The sequence below is a fragment of the Triticum aestivum genome, chromosome 6A, assembly GCF_018294505.1.
Source record: "Triticum aestivum cultivar Chinese Spring chromosome 6A, IWGSC CS RefSeq v2.1, whole genome shotgun sequence".
In the NCBI taxonomy this organism is placed as follows: Eukaryota; Viridiplantae; Streptophyta; class Magnoliopsida; order Poales; family Poaceae; genus Triticum; species Triticum aestivum.
This window is the reverse complement of record NC_057809.1, coordinates 240,051,508-240,068,291: the sequence shown is the minus strand read 5'-3', so window position 1 is coordinate 240,068,291 and position 16,784 is coordinate 240,051,508.

Sequence of the window (16,784 nt, the reverse complement as noted above, 5' to 3'; positions counted from 1 at the left end):
AGACCACTTTTCAAGGGTGCATGACCATAAAAGATAATACTCATATAAATAGAACAACCATTATTCTCTTATTTAAATGAATAACCGTCTCGCATTAAACAAGATCCAGATATAATGTTCATGCTCAACGCTGGCACCAAATAACAATTATTTAGGTCTAATATTAATCCCGAAGGTAGATGTAGAGGTAGCGTGCCGACCGCGATCACATCGACTTTGGAACCGTTTCCCACGCGCATCGTCACCTCGTCCTTTGCCAGTGCCCGCTTAATCCGTAGTCCCTGTTTCGAGTTGCAAATATTAGCAACAGAACCAGTATCAAATACCCAGGTGCTACTGCGAGCTCTAGTAAGGTACACATCAATAACATGTATATCACATATACCTTTGTTCACCTTGCCATCCTTCTTATCCGCCAAATACTTGGGGCAGTTCCGCTTCCAGTGACCAGTCTGCTTGCAGTAGAAGCACTCAGTTTCAGGCTTAGGTCCAGACTTGGGTTTCTTCTCTTGAGCAGCAACTTGCTTGCCGTTCTTCTTGAAGTTCCATTTCTTCTTCCCTTTGCCCTTTTTCTTGAAACTAGTGGTCTTGTTAACCATCAACACTTGATGCTCCTTCTTGATTTCTACCTCCGCAGCTTTCAGCATTGCGAAGAGCTCGGGAATAGTCTTGTTCATCCCTTGCATATTATAGTTCATCACGAAGCTCTTGTAGCTTGGTGGCAGTGATTGGAGAATTCTGTCAATGACGCAATCGTCCGGAAGATTAACTCCCAATTGAATCAAGTGATTATTATACCCAGACATTTTGAGTATATGCTCACTGACAGAACTGTTCTCCTCCATCTTGCAGCTATAGAACTTATTGGAGACTTCATATCTCTCAATCCGGGCATTTGCTTGAAATATTAACTTCAACTCCTGGAACATCTCATATGCTCCATGACGTTCAAAACGTCGTTGAAGTCCCGATTCTAAGCCGTAAAGCATGGCGCACTGAACTATCGAGTAGTCATCAGCTTTGCTCTGCTAGACGTTCATAACATCTGGTGTTGCTCCAGCAGCAGGCCTGGCACCCAGCGGTGCTTCCAGGACGTAATTCTTCTGAGCAGCAATGAGGATAATCCTCAAGTTACGAACCCAGTCCGTATAATTGCTACCATCATCTTTCAACTTTGCTTTCTCAAGGAACGCATTAAAATTCAACGGAACAACAGCACGAGCCATCTATCTACAATCAACATAAACAAGCAAGATACTATCAGGTACTAAGTTCATGATAAATTTAAGTTCAATTAATCATATTACTTAAGAACTCCCACTTAGATAGACATCCCTCTAATCTTCTAAGTGATTACGTGATCCAAATCAACTAAACCATAACCGATCATCACGTGAGATGGAGTAGTTTTCAATGGTGAACATCGTTTATGTTGATCATATCTACTATATGATTCACGCTCGACCTTTCGGTCTCCGTGTTCCGAGGCCATATCTGCATATGCTAGGCTCGTCAAGTTTAACCTGAGTATTCTGCGTGTGCAAAACTGGCTTGCACCCGTTGTAGATGGACGTAGAGCTTATCACACCCGATCATCACGTGGTGTCTGGGCACGACGAACTTTGGCAACGGTGCATACTCAGGGAGAACACTTCTTGATAATTTAGTGAGAGATCATCTTATAATGCTACCGTCAATCAAAGCAAGATAAGATGCATAAAAAGATAAACATCACATGCAATCAATATAAGTGATATGATATGGCCATCATCATCTTGTGCTTGTGATCTCCATCTCCGAAGCACCGTCATGATCACCATCGTCACCGGCGCGACACCTTGATCTCCATCGTAGCATCTTGTCGTCTCGCCAATCTTATGCTTCCACGACTATCACTACCGTTTAGTAATAAAGTAAAGCATTACATCGCGATTGCATTGCATACAATAAAGCGACAACCATATGGCTCCTGCCAGTTGCCGATAACTTGGTTACAAAACATGATCATCTCATACAATAAAATTCAGCATCATGCCTTGACCATATCACATCACAACATGCCCTGCAAAAACAAGTTAGACGTCCTCTACTTTGTTGTTGCAAGTTTTACGTGGCTGCTACGGGCTTAAGTAAGAACCAATCTCACCTACACATCAAAACCACAACGATAGTTTGTCAAATAGACTCCGTTTTAACCTTCGCAAGGACCGGGCGTAGCCATACTTGGTTCAACTAAAGTTGGAGAGACAGTCGCCCGCAAGCCATCTATGTGCAAAGCACGTCGAGGGAACCGGTCTCGCGTAAGCGTACGCGTAAGGTTGGTCCGGGTCGTCTCGTCCAACAATACCGCCGAACCAAAGTATGACATGCTGGTAGGAAGTATGACTTGTATCATCCACAACTCACTTGTGTTCTACTCGTGCATATAACATCAACATAAATAACCTGGCTCGGATGCCACTGTAGGGTTTTGTAGTAATTTCAAAAAAATTCCTACGCACACGCAAGATCATGTGATGCATAGCAACGAGGGGGAGAGTGTTGTCTACGTACCCAACGCAGACCGACTGCGGAAGCACTGACACAACGTAGAGGAAGTAGTCGTATGTCTTCACGATCCAACCGATCAAGCACCGAAACTACGGCACCTCCGAGTTCGAGCACACGTTCAGCTCGATGACGATCCCCGGACTCCGATCCAGCAAAGTGTCGGGGAAGAGTTCCGTCAGCACGACAGCGTGGTGACGATCTTGATGTACTACAGCAGCAGGGCTTCGCCTAAACTCCGCTACAGTATTATCAAGGTATATGGTGGCAGGGGGCACCGCACACGGCTAAGGAATAGATCACGTGGATCAACTTGTGTGTCTAGAGGTGCCCTCTGCCTCCGTATATAAAGGAGTAGAGGGGGGAGGCTGGCCGGCCAAGGAGGAGGGCGCAGGAGAGTCCTACTCCCTCTGGGAGTAGGATTCCCCCCCCCCAATCCTAGTCGGAATAGGATTCGCGGAGGGGGAAAAGAGGAGGAGGGGGCCGGCCACCTCTCCTAGTCCTAATAGGACTAGGGGAAGGGGGAGGCGCGCAGCCCATCTAGGGCAGCCCCTTCTCTTTTCCACTAAGGCCCACTATGGCCCATATAGCTCCCGGGGGGTTCCGGTAACCCTCCCGGTATTCCGGTAAAATCCCGATTTCACCCAGAACACTTCCGGTATCCAAACATAGGCTTCCAATATATCAATCTTTACGTCTCGACCATTTCGAGACTCCTCGTCATGTCCATGATCACATCCGGGACTCCGAACAACCTTCGGTACATCAAAATGCATAAACTCATAATATAACTGTCATCGTAACCTTAAGCGTGCGGACCCTACGGGTTCGAGAACAATGTAGACATGACCGAGACACGTCTCCGGTCAATAACCAATAGCGGGACCTGGATGCCCATATTGGCTCCTACATATTCTATGAAGATCTTTATCGGTCAGACCGCATAACAACATACGTTGTTCCCTTTGTCATCGGTATGTTACTTGCCCGAGATTCGATCGTCGGTATCCAATACCTAGTTCAATCTCGTTACCGGCAAGTCTCTTTACTCGTTCCGTAATACATCATCTCACAACTAACATATTAGTTGTAATGCTTGCAAGGCTTATGTGATGTGTATTACCGAGAGGGCCCAGAGATACCTCTCCGACAATCGGAGTGACAAATCCTAATCTCGAAATACGCCAACCCAACATCTACCTTTGGAGACACCTGTAATGCTCCTTTATAATCACCCAGTTATGTTGTGACGTTTGGTAGCACCCAAAGTGTTCCTCCGGCAAACGGGAGTTGCATAATCTCATAGTCATAGGAACATGTATAAGTCATGAAGAAAGCAATAGCAACATACTAAACGATCGGGTGCTAAGCTAATGGAATGGGTCATGTCAATCAGATCATTCAACTAATGATGTGACCTCGTTAATCAAATAACAACTCATTGTTCATGGTCAGGAAACATAACCATCTTTGATTAACGAGCTAGTCAAGTAGAGGCATACTAGTGACACTTTGTTTGTCTATGTATTCACACATGTATTATGTTTCCGGTTAATACAATTCTAGCATGAATAATAAACATTTATCATGATTATAAGGAAATAAATAATAACTTTATTATTGCCTCTAGGGCATATTTCCTTCAGTGAGTTCCCTCGATTTAAATGGATCGAAGACCCATACAATTTATTTAAGTGAGTTTTAGTTAGCTTTGAGAAAAAGATGGCATGATGACATGATGCAAATATGAATGCAACGAACCAAACAAATCACACGATGAATCTCGAAAAACAAGGAAGGCACCTGGAGTGCCGGTCTTGGGGCGTCACAACACTCCACCACTACGAGAGGATCTCGTCCCGAGATCTAGGATGGCACCGGAGAGAAACAAAAGAGGAAGAGAAGAGGTAAAACTAAGTTGCTTCTTTGACAAACGAGTGAAACCAAAGAGTCTTGAGAGGTTGAACGACTTGAAAGAAAGAATACAACGAAGATGCACAAAGTTGAAAACACTCTGTTAGATAAGAGAAACAAGGAATCTTACTAGAACCTTGTAGGTTGAAAGACATAAGAAAAGTGTTACAATGTACAAGAAGTACATGCAAGCACTCTGGTAGCAACGAAATGTACAAGGAACGATAAAGATCAATTATGATAACACTCCGGTTGGAAAAGGAATAAGAATGATATAATTTGGGCAGCACTCCGACTGTAAATGGAAGGAATTAAACATGATCTTGACAAAACAAGATGATGGGTTGAAGAAAGCAACAACACAATGCTTCCGGAACAAATGTAAGAAAGGAATTAAAAGAATGGAGGAGACAACAACATCTTTTACCTCAAATGAGCTTGCAAAGGCATCCTTAGGCGATGGGTCGAACGGAGTTGTTAGAAAACCAACAACGAAAAGAGTAAGCTTGTTGTGGGCTTATGGAAAACACGTCGATATCTTGAGGTTAAATTCTGCAACAAACAAAACAATAGATTGGATTGATATCAACCAGGAGATGGAAACTCTTTCATCGAGATGAGAAGCGGAAATTGGATCATAGACAAGAACCATAATGGCAACATTCCCAATGGAAGGCTTTAGGTGAAATCTATACCAAGATAACTCCAAGGAAGAAAATAATGGGTTTAAATATCTCATTCCTGACAACTTTTGAATCATGAAACATGAAGGGAAAATGTCAAGAAAGAAATAACACCACCTGAAAAAGATAAGATAGAAAGAATTTCACTTCGGAATGCAAGATGTAGAATAGTTGAGCTCCTTTGAAAAGAATCTCGATCAACACTTTGAGAAGGAATTAAATCCTTTACGAACCATCATGTAGAGCCTCCATAAAGAACTCCGGTAATAAAAGGATGATCGAAAGAAAGAGAAGTTGAAAGAACAAGGTGAAGCCTTGCAATGATTTAGATGGAGCTTTGAAATGATATCATTGAAATAGCTTGGAGCTCCAGAAACAAAATATGAACAACTTAGCACCGACAAATTGATATCATGAATGAACTCCGAAAGAGAAAAATTGAATCACCTCAAGGAAACAAGAATAAGATTAATTGTATGTTTATCCTTCACCAATTAAATTGATGATGAGCAATGGATTTGGCATACTACTTATTCTTGTAGAAGGATTAAGATAGACATAGCGTCAACTTGAGAAAGTCTTCAACGAATCGTGGTAGGATTGGAAAGAAAGAAAGAATGGAATGATACAATAACCAAGGAAGAGAACTCTTGGACGAACCACCGTAAGAATTGAAAATGAATGAATAAAGGGATGAATCACCGGTAAGAATTAGCAAATGAACGAAGAAACATGAGAGAGTGTAGATACAAGAGAACGAAGAGATCATGAACTGATTAGAGAATACTTGAGCGATGCACCGGTAAGATTTAGAGAACAATAGCTAAAAGCTGAGAATGAATAATTCTAAAATGATGGGCTTCGGAGAAACAAACTGAAAAGACTCTTGAATTGCTCCGGATGGGTGAAAAGAATTCTCACAATCAAAAACAATTATGAGAGGATGGCATCAAGCTAGAATCACGAGTCTTCACGAGAACTTATATGATTTAAGAGAAACTCTTCTTCAGTCTTCAAAATCCGAGAATGACAACGAGAAAACACCACCATTAATTGTTGAGATACCCCGGGATGACGAATAGAAAGGTTGAGCCAACGGTTAAAAGAACTTGACATATAGAGAGAATTTACCTTTACTACCTGTGTTGGGTTATCAAGACCATGTATTTCTTCAATAGGAGATGGATTAAAATTATGCATTTCTTCGATAGGCGGTAAATTAAGACCATGTATTTCTTCAATAGGAGGTAAATTCTTAACATCTTCAGCTTTAATACCCTTTTTTTCATGGATTGCTTTGCCTCTTGCATATCTTCCGGACTGAGAAATAGAACACCTCTCTTCTTCGGAGTTGGTTTAGGAATAGGATCAGGAGTTGTCTTAGGAAGTGTCCAATTATTTTCATTTGTCAACATATTATTCAATAGAATTTCAGCTTCATCCGGTGTTCTTTCCCTGAAATCAGAACCAGCACAACTATCCAGGTAATCTATGGAAGCATCGGTTAGTCCATTATAAAAGATACCAACTGTCGTGGAATTATCACGGTAGATGTCCTTAGTGTCAGGACTTAGTCGCGAGGCCAACGCATCTATGTAGTAGCTTGAGAGGGACGAGAGACGAGATGTTTTACCCAGGTTCGTGTAACACTCCGGATGTAATTTACCTTATATGTATCCCAACTCTTGCCGTTTCCGGCGCTAAGTTATTTTATTTTCCTCGGGTTTGGGTTTTTGTCTTTGTGTGTTGTTGCCTTTGTCATGCATCTCATATCATGTCATCATCTGCATTGCATTTGCATACGTGTTCGTCTCATGCATCCGAGCATTTTCCCCGTTGTCCATTTTGCATTCCGGCGCGCCAATCTCCTCCGGTGCCCCTTTCTACCTATTTTTGTGTGTGGGGGTTAAACATTTCTGGATTGGACCGAGACTTGTCATGCAGCCTTGGTTTACTACCGGTAGACTGCCTGTCAACTTTCGTGCCATTTGGACTTCGTTTGATACTCCAACGGTTAACCGAGGGACCGAAAAGGCCTCGTGTGTGTTGCAGCCCAATACCCTTCCATTTTGTCCCAAAACCCACCTAAACCTCTCCCATCATCTAGAGCGTTCGATCAAGATCGCGTGGCTAAAAACCTTACCTCATTCCGAGCTTCCTAGCTCCTCCTACCTTTATAAATAGCCTCCCCTCCGAAAATCCCGGGTCTCCTCTCCCTCCTAACCCTAGAAACCTCCTCGCGCCGTGCCGGACACGTCCGTAGGCCGCCGGACATCCCGCTGCCACCAATCTCCGCCTGCCACGTGGCCTCCCGCCACCCACCGCCGCCCGCGGCCCGCCGGGCCCGAGGAGAGCCCCCGCGGCCCGGGTCTTCACCCGCCGCCTCCCGAGTCGCCTTCCTCGCCGTGCCGCCCGGTCTCCCTCGTCGCTGGCCGCCGTTCTGCCTCCACCGCACCGGCGCCGCCTCGCTGCCTCGCCGCCTCGTCGCCGGAGATGACCCCGCCACCTCGCGCCTCGCCGCCCCGTCCTCGCCGCCTCACCGCCCGGCCACGCCTCGCCGCGTCTTCGCCGCCTCCGGCCAGTCCGGCTCCCTCCGGTGAGAGCCCTCGAGCCGGCGAGCTTCGACGACGCCGGCCACCGCGGCCATTGACTCCGGCGACCTCGACCTCGAGCTGCTACAGTGTCTTCGCCAGATCCGGATCGGGAGCTACAGTAGACCCTAGATCCGGGGTTGACTTTCCCTCCCGCTCATTTTTTTTTGCAATTTTCATCATATCGTAACTCCGCATCCGTAGCTCCGATTTGCGTGTGTAGCATATCAAAACGTTCGCCTCAGAGAGTACATCATTTCATCTCATTGCATCATTTTCATTTGAGCTCATCTTGATGCCCGAAATGCTGTTGGAAGAGGGCTATATGATAAAATTGCCAGATCTGTTTCTTCAAATAGATATTTGTCATTTTTGCCATGATTAATGTGTGCATGATATGCTCCTGAGCTCTAAATGAGTTTTGTTATATGCCATGCCATCTTTACAAAGGTTCTTACCATGTATTTTTGTGATTTGTGTGGTGACTAGCACAAGCTTGCAAAGTAGTGCGTCGGTAATGCTGATTTCAGGGACTTAGAATTTCTCTAAGTCCTTGTCCTGATTTTGTCATTATGCCATATGTTCATGTTGTTTCCTAGTGATCCTTGCCTCTTTTGGGGATGATCAGTAAGGATGTTTTGTTAAAATTGTGGTGCTCTATCCATCCATGTCTTTGTTTGCATTTATGGAGCACCCTAGCTTGAGTCAATCGAGCTCTACTTTTGCCATTTCGTGAATCCTGGCAGATTGTTGACTTGTTAGCGATTTTGCCGAGGATGTTGCTAGTGATCCGTGCATGCTATGTTGTTGTTCTTGCCATGTCTACTTCTATGATATGTATTCTTGATGGGTGTATGCTTAGTTTGTCATGCCATGCTCTACAGTGAGTGCATCGAGCTTGTAAACATGCCTACTCGTTAACAGTTTTGCATGCTCCAGTTTTTCACTAAGTCTGTAATCTGTTTATGTTTTTGCCATGTTCACATGCTTGCAATTGTATTTTCTGATCCCTTTTGGCTCAAGGTCACTAAGGGACTTTTGTTAAGTGCTTTGAGTAGCTTCATGCCATGCATTGCTTTGCCATGTTAAATTCCTGTAGCATGTAGTTTTCATGATCTAAAGTGTGCTACTTGTTGTTAAATTCCAGACTTGTGTTAATTTCACTAAGTCTGAAACCTGTTATCATTTGCAATTTTGCCATGCTTGTTTGAACCTGTTAATGGATGAATTGGCCATAGCTTAGTGTTTATCTTTTGTCAAGCATCATGATTGGATCCCTGCCATGTATTTTTTTGTCATGTTTGAGTGCTGTAGCATATTTATCTTGATGCATTAAGATGGCTACTTGCTGATTATCGCAGACCAGTGCCATATTTGTTTTGCTTGCCATTTCCAAACCGTGCATCCGACTCCGGTGATCTTTATATCGATTTCAACCGAAATCACCTCACCTTTCTAGTGGCACTCTTGGATTTCCAAGTTGAAGCCAGGTTCAATCGTTCCTTATCAAATCTTGCATATGCATCACATATCGCATCCCGCATAGCATACCATGTTTGCATCATGTTGTTCGAGCATTGCACGTGGTTGATTGTGTTCCTTTTGCTTGTTTGTCTTGTTTGGGTAGAGCTGGGAGACGAGTTCGCTAACGAGGAGCCCGTTGAGTTTGCTTACGAGGATCAAGTCAACTCTGACAACTTTGCAGGCAAGATGATCATACCCTCGAAATCACTTCTATCATTGCTTGCTAGATGCTCGCTCTTTTGCTATGCCTATGCTATGATACCTTCCACTTGCTTATCATGCCTCCCAAATTGCCATGTCAAACCTCTAACCCACCATGTCCTAGCAAACCGTTGATTGGCTATGTTACCGCTTTGCTCAGCCCCTCTTATAGCGTTGCTAGTTGCAGGTGAAGATTGGAGATCGTTCCTTGTTGGAACATTGTTTGTTGTTGGGATATCACCATATTATCTTGTTATATTAATGCATCTATATACTTGGTAAAGGGTGGAAGGCTCGGCCTTTTGCCTAGTGTTTTGTTCCACTCTTGCCGCCCTAGTTTCCGTCATATCGGTGTTATGTTCCCGGATTTTGCGTTCCTTACGCGGTTGGGTTATAATGGGAACCCCTTGACAGTTTGCCTTGAATAAAACTCTTCCAGCAATGCCCAACATTGGTTTTACCATTTGCCACCTAGCCTTTTTTTCCCTTGGGTTTCACGGACTCAAGGGTCATCTTTATTTAAACCCCCACTGGGCCAGTGCTCCTGTGAGTGTTGGTCCGACCGAGTAGACTGCGGGGCCACCTCGGGGCAACTTGAGGGTTGGTTTTACTCGTAGGATGTCTCATCTGAGTGTGCCCTGAGAACGAGATATGCGCAGCTCCTATCGGGATTTGTCGGCACATTTGGGCGGTGTTGCTGGACTTGTTTTACCATTGTCGAGGATGTCTTGTAGAACCGGGATACCGAGTCTGATCGGAATGTCTCGGGAGAAGGAATATCCTTCATTGACCGTGAGAGCTTGTGATGGGCTAAGTTGGGACTCCCCTGCAGGGATTTGAACTTTCGAAAGCCGTGCCCGCGGTTATGGGCATATGGGAATTTGTTAATGTCGGTTGTAGATAACATGAAACTTAACTTAATTAAAATGAATCAACCGCGTGTGTAACCGTGATGGTCTCTTCTCAGCGGAGTCCCAGAAGTGAACACGGTGTTGGAGTAATGCTTGATGTAGGTTGCTATAGGATCACTTCTTGATCATAGTTCTTCGTTCGTGCTTTACCTTCTCTTCTCGCTCTCTTTTGCAAACAGGATAGCCACCATATATGCTAGTCGCTTGCTGCAGCTCCACATATTACCTTGCCTTACCTATAAGCTTAAATAGTCTTGATCGCGAGGGTGCGAGATTGCTGAGTCCCCGTGACTCACAGATTACTTCCAAACCAGATGCAGGGACCGATGATACCGTTCCAGATGATGCGCTTGAGCTCAAGTGGGAGTTCGATGAAGACTCTCGCCGTTACTATGTGTCTTTCCCAGATGATCAGTAGTGGTGCCCAGTTGGGGCGATCGGGGACCATATCGCTTGTTGGGGTGATCTTTTATTTTGGTACCGTAGTCGGACCATGAGTGTATTGGATGATTGTAATGTTATTCATGTATTTGTGTGACGTGGCGAGTGTAAGCCAACTATGTACCTTTTTTCCTATTATCTATTTACATGGGTTGTTGTGAAGATTACCTTACTTGCGACATTGCTTTCAATGCGGTTATGCCTCTAAGTCATGCTTCGACACGTAGGAGATATAGCCGCGTCGAGGGCGCTACAGTTCGGCCCCTCACGGTGGAGGTAAAAGCTTACATCCTGCTTCATTGATATTGATGATGATGATCACGGTTACAAGAGTGTTCTTTCTCGAGAGCTATTGTCTAAACCTAACTTGCCCAACTTGTGGAACTTGTGAATCTTGTCCCCCTTGGGGTGCCCTGCCCCTCCTTATATATGTTGAAGGGGCGGTTTATATGACTAGTCCTATAAGGATTAGGATTACTTTATTACAAGTGGAGTCATAGTCTTCCTTCCTTTGTAAGGGAATATTCCTTATGCTTTCCTCTTAAGCCGACCCACCATAATACGAGCCGGCCTTCCATGAACCGTCTGCTTGGGCCACCGGGTCTTGTTGCTCCTCTGTTCCGCCGGCCGAGTCACCAATGAGTCACCTGGCTCGGCCGGGTCATCAGTGAGTGGAGAAATCCGGGCGGGTCACTTAGTGAGTCGCCTAGTAAGGGCGGGTCACCAGTGAATCGCCAAGTCCGGCCGGTCATACTTCCGGCCGGGTCATACCGCGGGGTATATCGCCGACATTAGCCCCCCAGTTTAATTTGGATTTATCCATGTTAAACTGATCCTGCAAAATAGACACAAGAACAAATTTCACAGGTTGTGCTCCGGGTTAAAAAATTCTTGTAAGCCGGCACCTGATCATCGTTAAGTCCTTGTCATTTCCTTCTTGATATCTACATGTCCATGATCTTATAGCAAATCTCCCTTAGCAGATATGTTTTGACTTTGTCAATGTAAAAAATTCAGATACTTCTTTTGAGAAATCCGGGCCAATAGGCTAGCTCAGAGTCAATTTGCTGACATTGGCCTCTTGTAGAGAAATATTGTAAGAAATAATCCACTTGAACTGGCTTCCAAAACGCTGGCTTTAAAAAATATTGGTCTTGAGATACTCATCTGACTTTCAGCCGGCTTGTAGAATTTTGCCGGTTTATCATTGCCAAAATATCCGGTTTGTAAATATTGATAACACCGGGTCATAATTGTTGCCGACGGCGGGTCATAGTTATTGGTGACGCCGGGTCAATCTGGTTTACTCAAAACTGAGAATTTGAAGATTTTTCTCCCTTATATCCATATTACTTGTAGCCCCCAAGTCTTGAGCAGAAACAAAGGGATGACTTAAGACTTGCTTCAATATAAATACCGCCACTTTGAAAATGTTGTTCATCTTAATCACTCGTAAAGACTGAATACTCCATATATGTAGCCCCCAAATGCCGGGTTGTCATGCTTGCAGCAACCTGGGACTTGTAATTGCCTGATGCTCAAAAAAAACTTCAACCAGTGTAGCCCCCAAGGGTCGGGTCATTATGCAGTAATGAGTAGGGACTTTATAAATATGATCATATAGACTTGAACAACAACGTGGAGCCCCCAAGGTCCGGCTCAGTAAGATAATATTGTGCTCGGACTTTATATATACTTCTTTGAAAAGAACATCATATGATGTAACCCCCATCATGGGGCTTGAACCCACGCCCACAAGGTTAAGAGCTTTGTGCTTTACCAATTGAGCAGTGGACCCTTCAATATAATGAAATAAAACTTGTGTACCTTGAATTGTTGACAGGAGCAATTGGTAGCCCCCAAGGGCCGGCTCATTTAGAATGTGATGGGTCTTCAATAAGTTAATCAAGAAATGACTTTACATTAGCCCCCAAGTGCCATGGTGCATGCTGGCAGTGACATGGGACTTGCATATTTGATGTAATCTCAATTTGAATAATGTAGCCCCCAAGTGTCGGGTCGTAAGCCTGAAGCGACTCGGGACTATTCCCTCCATTGTAAAAATAAATCATGTCCATTAATAAAATAATAACCATTGCACTGAAGAGACTTTGAAGACCTCCATCATAATATTGGCTATTGATAATCATAATAAAAATCCAGCCATGTTGGCTATTAAAGATTTGAATAATATAATCCGGTTTGGAAAACCGGTTCCTGGGATATTGAATCGTACTGCCGGTTTAGGATACCTGTGCAGTAAGGGTGATAACCCAATCTTTAGAAGTCAAGACTTCCAAATGTTTGATGATTGTCATATGATGGCGGCTTATCATCCAAAGTCAAACCAGGTTAAATTTAAACCACACTTATACTTAGATCTGGACAAAAGCCTCAAGACAAAAACAAAGATTGTTTGCAAAAAAAAACTCAAACCAAATAAAAATCGAGATTTCTGATTCGAATACGATCAGTAAACCATTCCAAAGGGTTTAAGCTAGGATTCGAATACGATCATGTAGCCCCCAGTGGCTTTGGCGTTGCGCCGATCAAGAGGGTACCGACAACTATGTTCTCTTTGGTTCGAATACGACCTATGTTTGAGCAGGAAGCCCCCAAATGACCTTGAGAGGTTTTTAATGACCCTGATTCGAATACGATCCAAGTCGGACCCAAAAGGGGTTAAGCTATGATTCAAATACGATCAAGAAGCCCCCTAGTGAGTTTGGCATTGCGCCGATCAAGAGGGTACCGATAGCTATGTTCTCTTTGATTCGAATACGACCTATGTTTGAACAGGAAGCCCCCAAGTGACCATACAAATTTTTGCATCGCGCCGATCAAGAGGGTACCGACAGCTATGCTCGATGAGCAGGAAGCCCCCAAGTGACCATAATAAATTTTGGCATCACGCCGATTAAGAGGGTACCGACAGCTATGCTCGATGAGCAGGAAGCCCCCAAGTGACCATAATAAATTTTGGCATCGCGCTGATCAAGAGGGTACCGACAGCTATGCTCGATGAGCAGGAAGCCCCCAAGTGACCATAATAAGATAAGCCGTAAGGCAGGATACCCATGTTTGAACCATGCATCATGGCAGCAAGTTCTCTAATAACTCGAATCTTGCGAGAGAGTAATTCTTTTTGAACCGGAACTTTAAATTGGATTTGAAAGCTTCAAAACTTTGTGGGATACAAATTGTCCTTGAGCCGGATGTTTGAACCGAATAGGAGAGCTTAAAAGCTTTGCAAGAGATAAATTTACCTTGCGCCGGATGTTTGAACCGGATTTGAGAGCTTCAAAGCTTTGCGGGAGAGAGATGTCTCTTGAACCGGATTTTAAACCGGAATCTTTAGTTTGAACCGACAATTTTCTGATGGCCTTTAAATTTTCATTAATATGGCGGTGTCCTTCGGAATCGGGTTATCATTCCCTCCAATGACCCGGAGTTCTCGAGTCATGTCATTGTAGCCCCCGAGTCTGAAGACTACTCGAGGAGTTGGCTTGAGACTCTCCATATTTGACAGTGATAAACCGGAATGAGTCCTTCAACAGCTCAATGATATAACTTGTCCTGCATTGGAGAACTTGCAAACCAGAGTAATTGCTCTTTTAAAGAAACCCATATATAATGTAAAAACTATACTGGATGGATTTCACCTGATATGTTAAGTCAGAAATTATCCACCACGGAGTTGATCTTCACTATGGTGAAGCTAAAACCAATCACGGGCGAGCTGACCGCGGGAGCAGATAGATGAGTTAGTCGCGACATTGTAAGCCTGGTGCGGACAAGCAAGTTGTCCTCCTCGATGTAAGCCGACGTGGATGCGAGAGATAACCACAACGTTCTAAGCCGGTGCGGGAATTCGTTGAGTAAGGACGACCAGCTATGCCGAATGATGTTGGCATGCCTCCATCTCCGTGGCGTAATTCCACTTTGTAATAGATAATTCTCCTGCATATAAAATATAGCAGGGCAAATTATTTTTGTTCGGATAAATTAATATGTGCTTAAAAATCAATAAGGTAAATAGCACCTGTTTCGTCCAGACGACAGATGATCCTTTAGTCTTTGTGGCGAGACAGCTGGTGTTTTACTGCAGGTGTCAGGCAAGTGACCCGGCTCACGGTACGGCGGCAGAGACGCCCGACCGGTTCATCAGCGGAAAAAACTTGCAAGTGGAGCAGTACAGAAGCATACGGCTGATGGACCCCAAGTGAGGCAAGGCCGCGTGGCCGAAGCGGCCCATCGGCAGAAGCAGGCGACTCAGCGGCTCAGGCGACTCACGAAGTCTGTTTCCGGGTCGGTTATTCTACAGAAATCCACGTTCGTCTCGATCTTCCGGGTCATGTCCTGATAGATGAATCCACGCCCAAGTCGGGGTCTTCCCCCTCCCCCCTTTTTTTAACTCGCTAGCAATCCGGCTTAGATCGGTGTATTCTGTTGTGCAGCAACTTGTTGCAACTAGTGATATGCCTCGGCGGCTGTGGCATCTGATGGTAAAAAAGAAATTTTGGACTAACACTTTGTACTAATGCCACTGTACGTCATATTGGATAATGGTGTACCAGTTGATGTCTTGGTTTTGGTCTCCCTGAGAGGAGTCAATGACAGGTCAAATCTGGAGTTGTGGCCAAAGAATCCAACAGCTGCCTTAAACTTGACCCGACCTCCCAAGCTCCAAAATAAAAGCTGCAGCAGTGCTGGCGGCTCTTACCACAACGTGGGGCGGCTTAGGGCCTCACCCGCGGGTCAACAACGGCGGCTCACTGATGTGGACGCCGATAACAACGAGGAGCGGCAACAACGACTTGGTGAAACACAATGATGAGAGCGGCTTAGTGGACATGCACCAAACCGAGGCAAAAGCTTCAGCCGTGGGAACCGGATCCTCTAACATTAAGAAGGAAAGTTAGAGAAGCTAAAGTACCCTAACTTTCCTTCTCTCTATCCATATGATTATGGCTAAAACGTTTTAAATTAATTTGCAAATTGATGATCTACTCTGCTCATTTATAGTAATTACATACAAGCAAATTGATGATGAAATAAAATTAATTTTAAATTATTTATATCTACAGTTAATATCAACAGTAAACAATTTTCTAAATACCTACTAACAGTCCCTAACTTTCCTTCTTCATTTTACACTAGGGTAACACTGTAGCACCGTGACTTTCCTTGTCAATGTTAGAGGATTCGGCTCCTCAGCCGTGGCCATGGGCGGCTCAACGTAGGACGCCTCGACCGCAGCGGAGACCACTCAACGACCGGGGTGACTCGCAGGCTCAGAGCAGATGTGGCAGTGGCCGCTCAAGGGCAAGGTGTAGGGCCAGCGACTCGGAGTGGCGGTTCGATGCGAGGTTCTTGCGGGGCGCCTCACAGGCGAGGCAGTCCACAGGTACGATGGTTGTCCTTTCTCCATGCGTGTACACCAGCTATATTTCCTTGGATCTTTTCTAGCAAGAAGTGTTTAGTTGAGGGCTTTTCATGTGGAGGAGGCATTGGAATCCATCAGGTTTTGACTTTTCCATCGTTGAGGCACCGTGAGCACTTGATTCAGATACATGCACTAGATTGGTCTGAAGATCTCACGTGTGCTAGGTCAAGCAGTTATCCTTACCCTGTTGTACGAGTTGAATCGGCAGAAATAACTAATCAGTCTCGGCGACTTGTACACGTACAGAACCTGTGTCGATCTCGGCCTCTTGCACGCGGCGTTCCAAACCTTGATCTGGCTTCGGATTGCTGTACATTGAAGGAAAAAACACCGGCAGCTATGAGTTGATTTCCCGAGACTTGTAATGTGTCCGATCAGATTCCAACAGAAGTTGACGGTCTTAGCGATGTAGTGATTTGACAGTTTGATTGCTAGATGTTACGCACAACCCGCCAAGAGAAGTCGTACGTGGATAACTTTCCTGTTGGTTTCGACAGATCGTCAAACAAGGACTGTAGACAAGTTG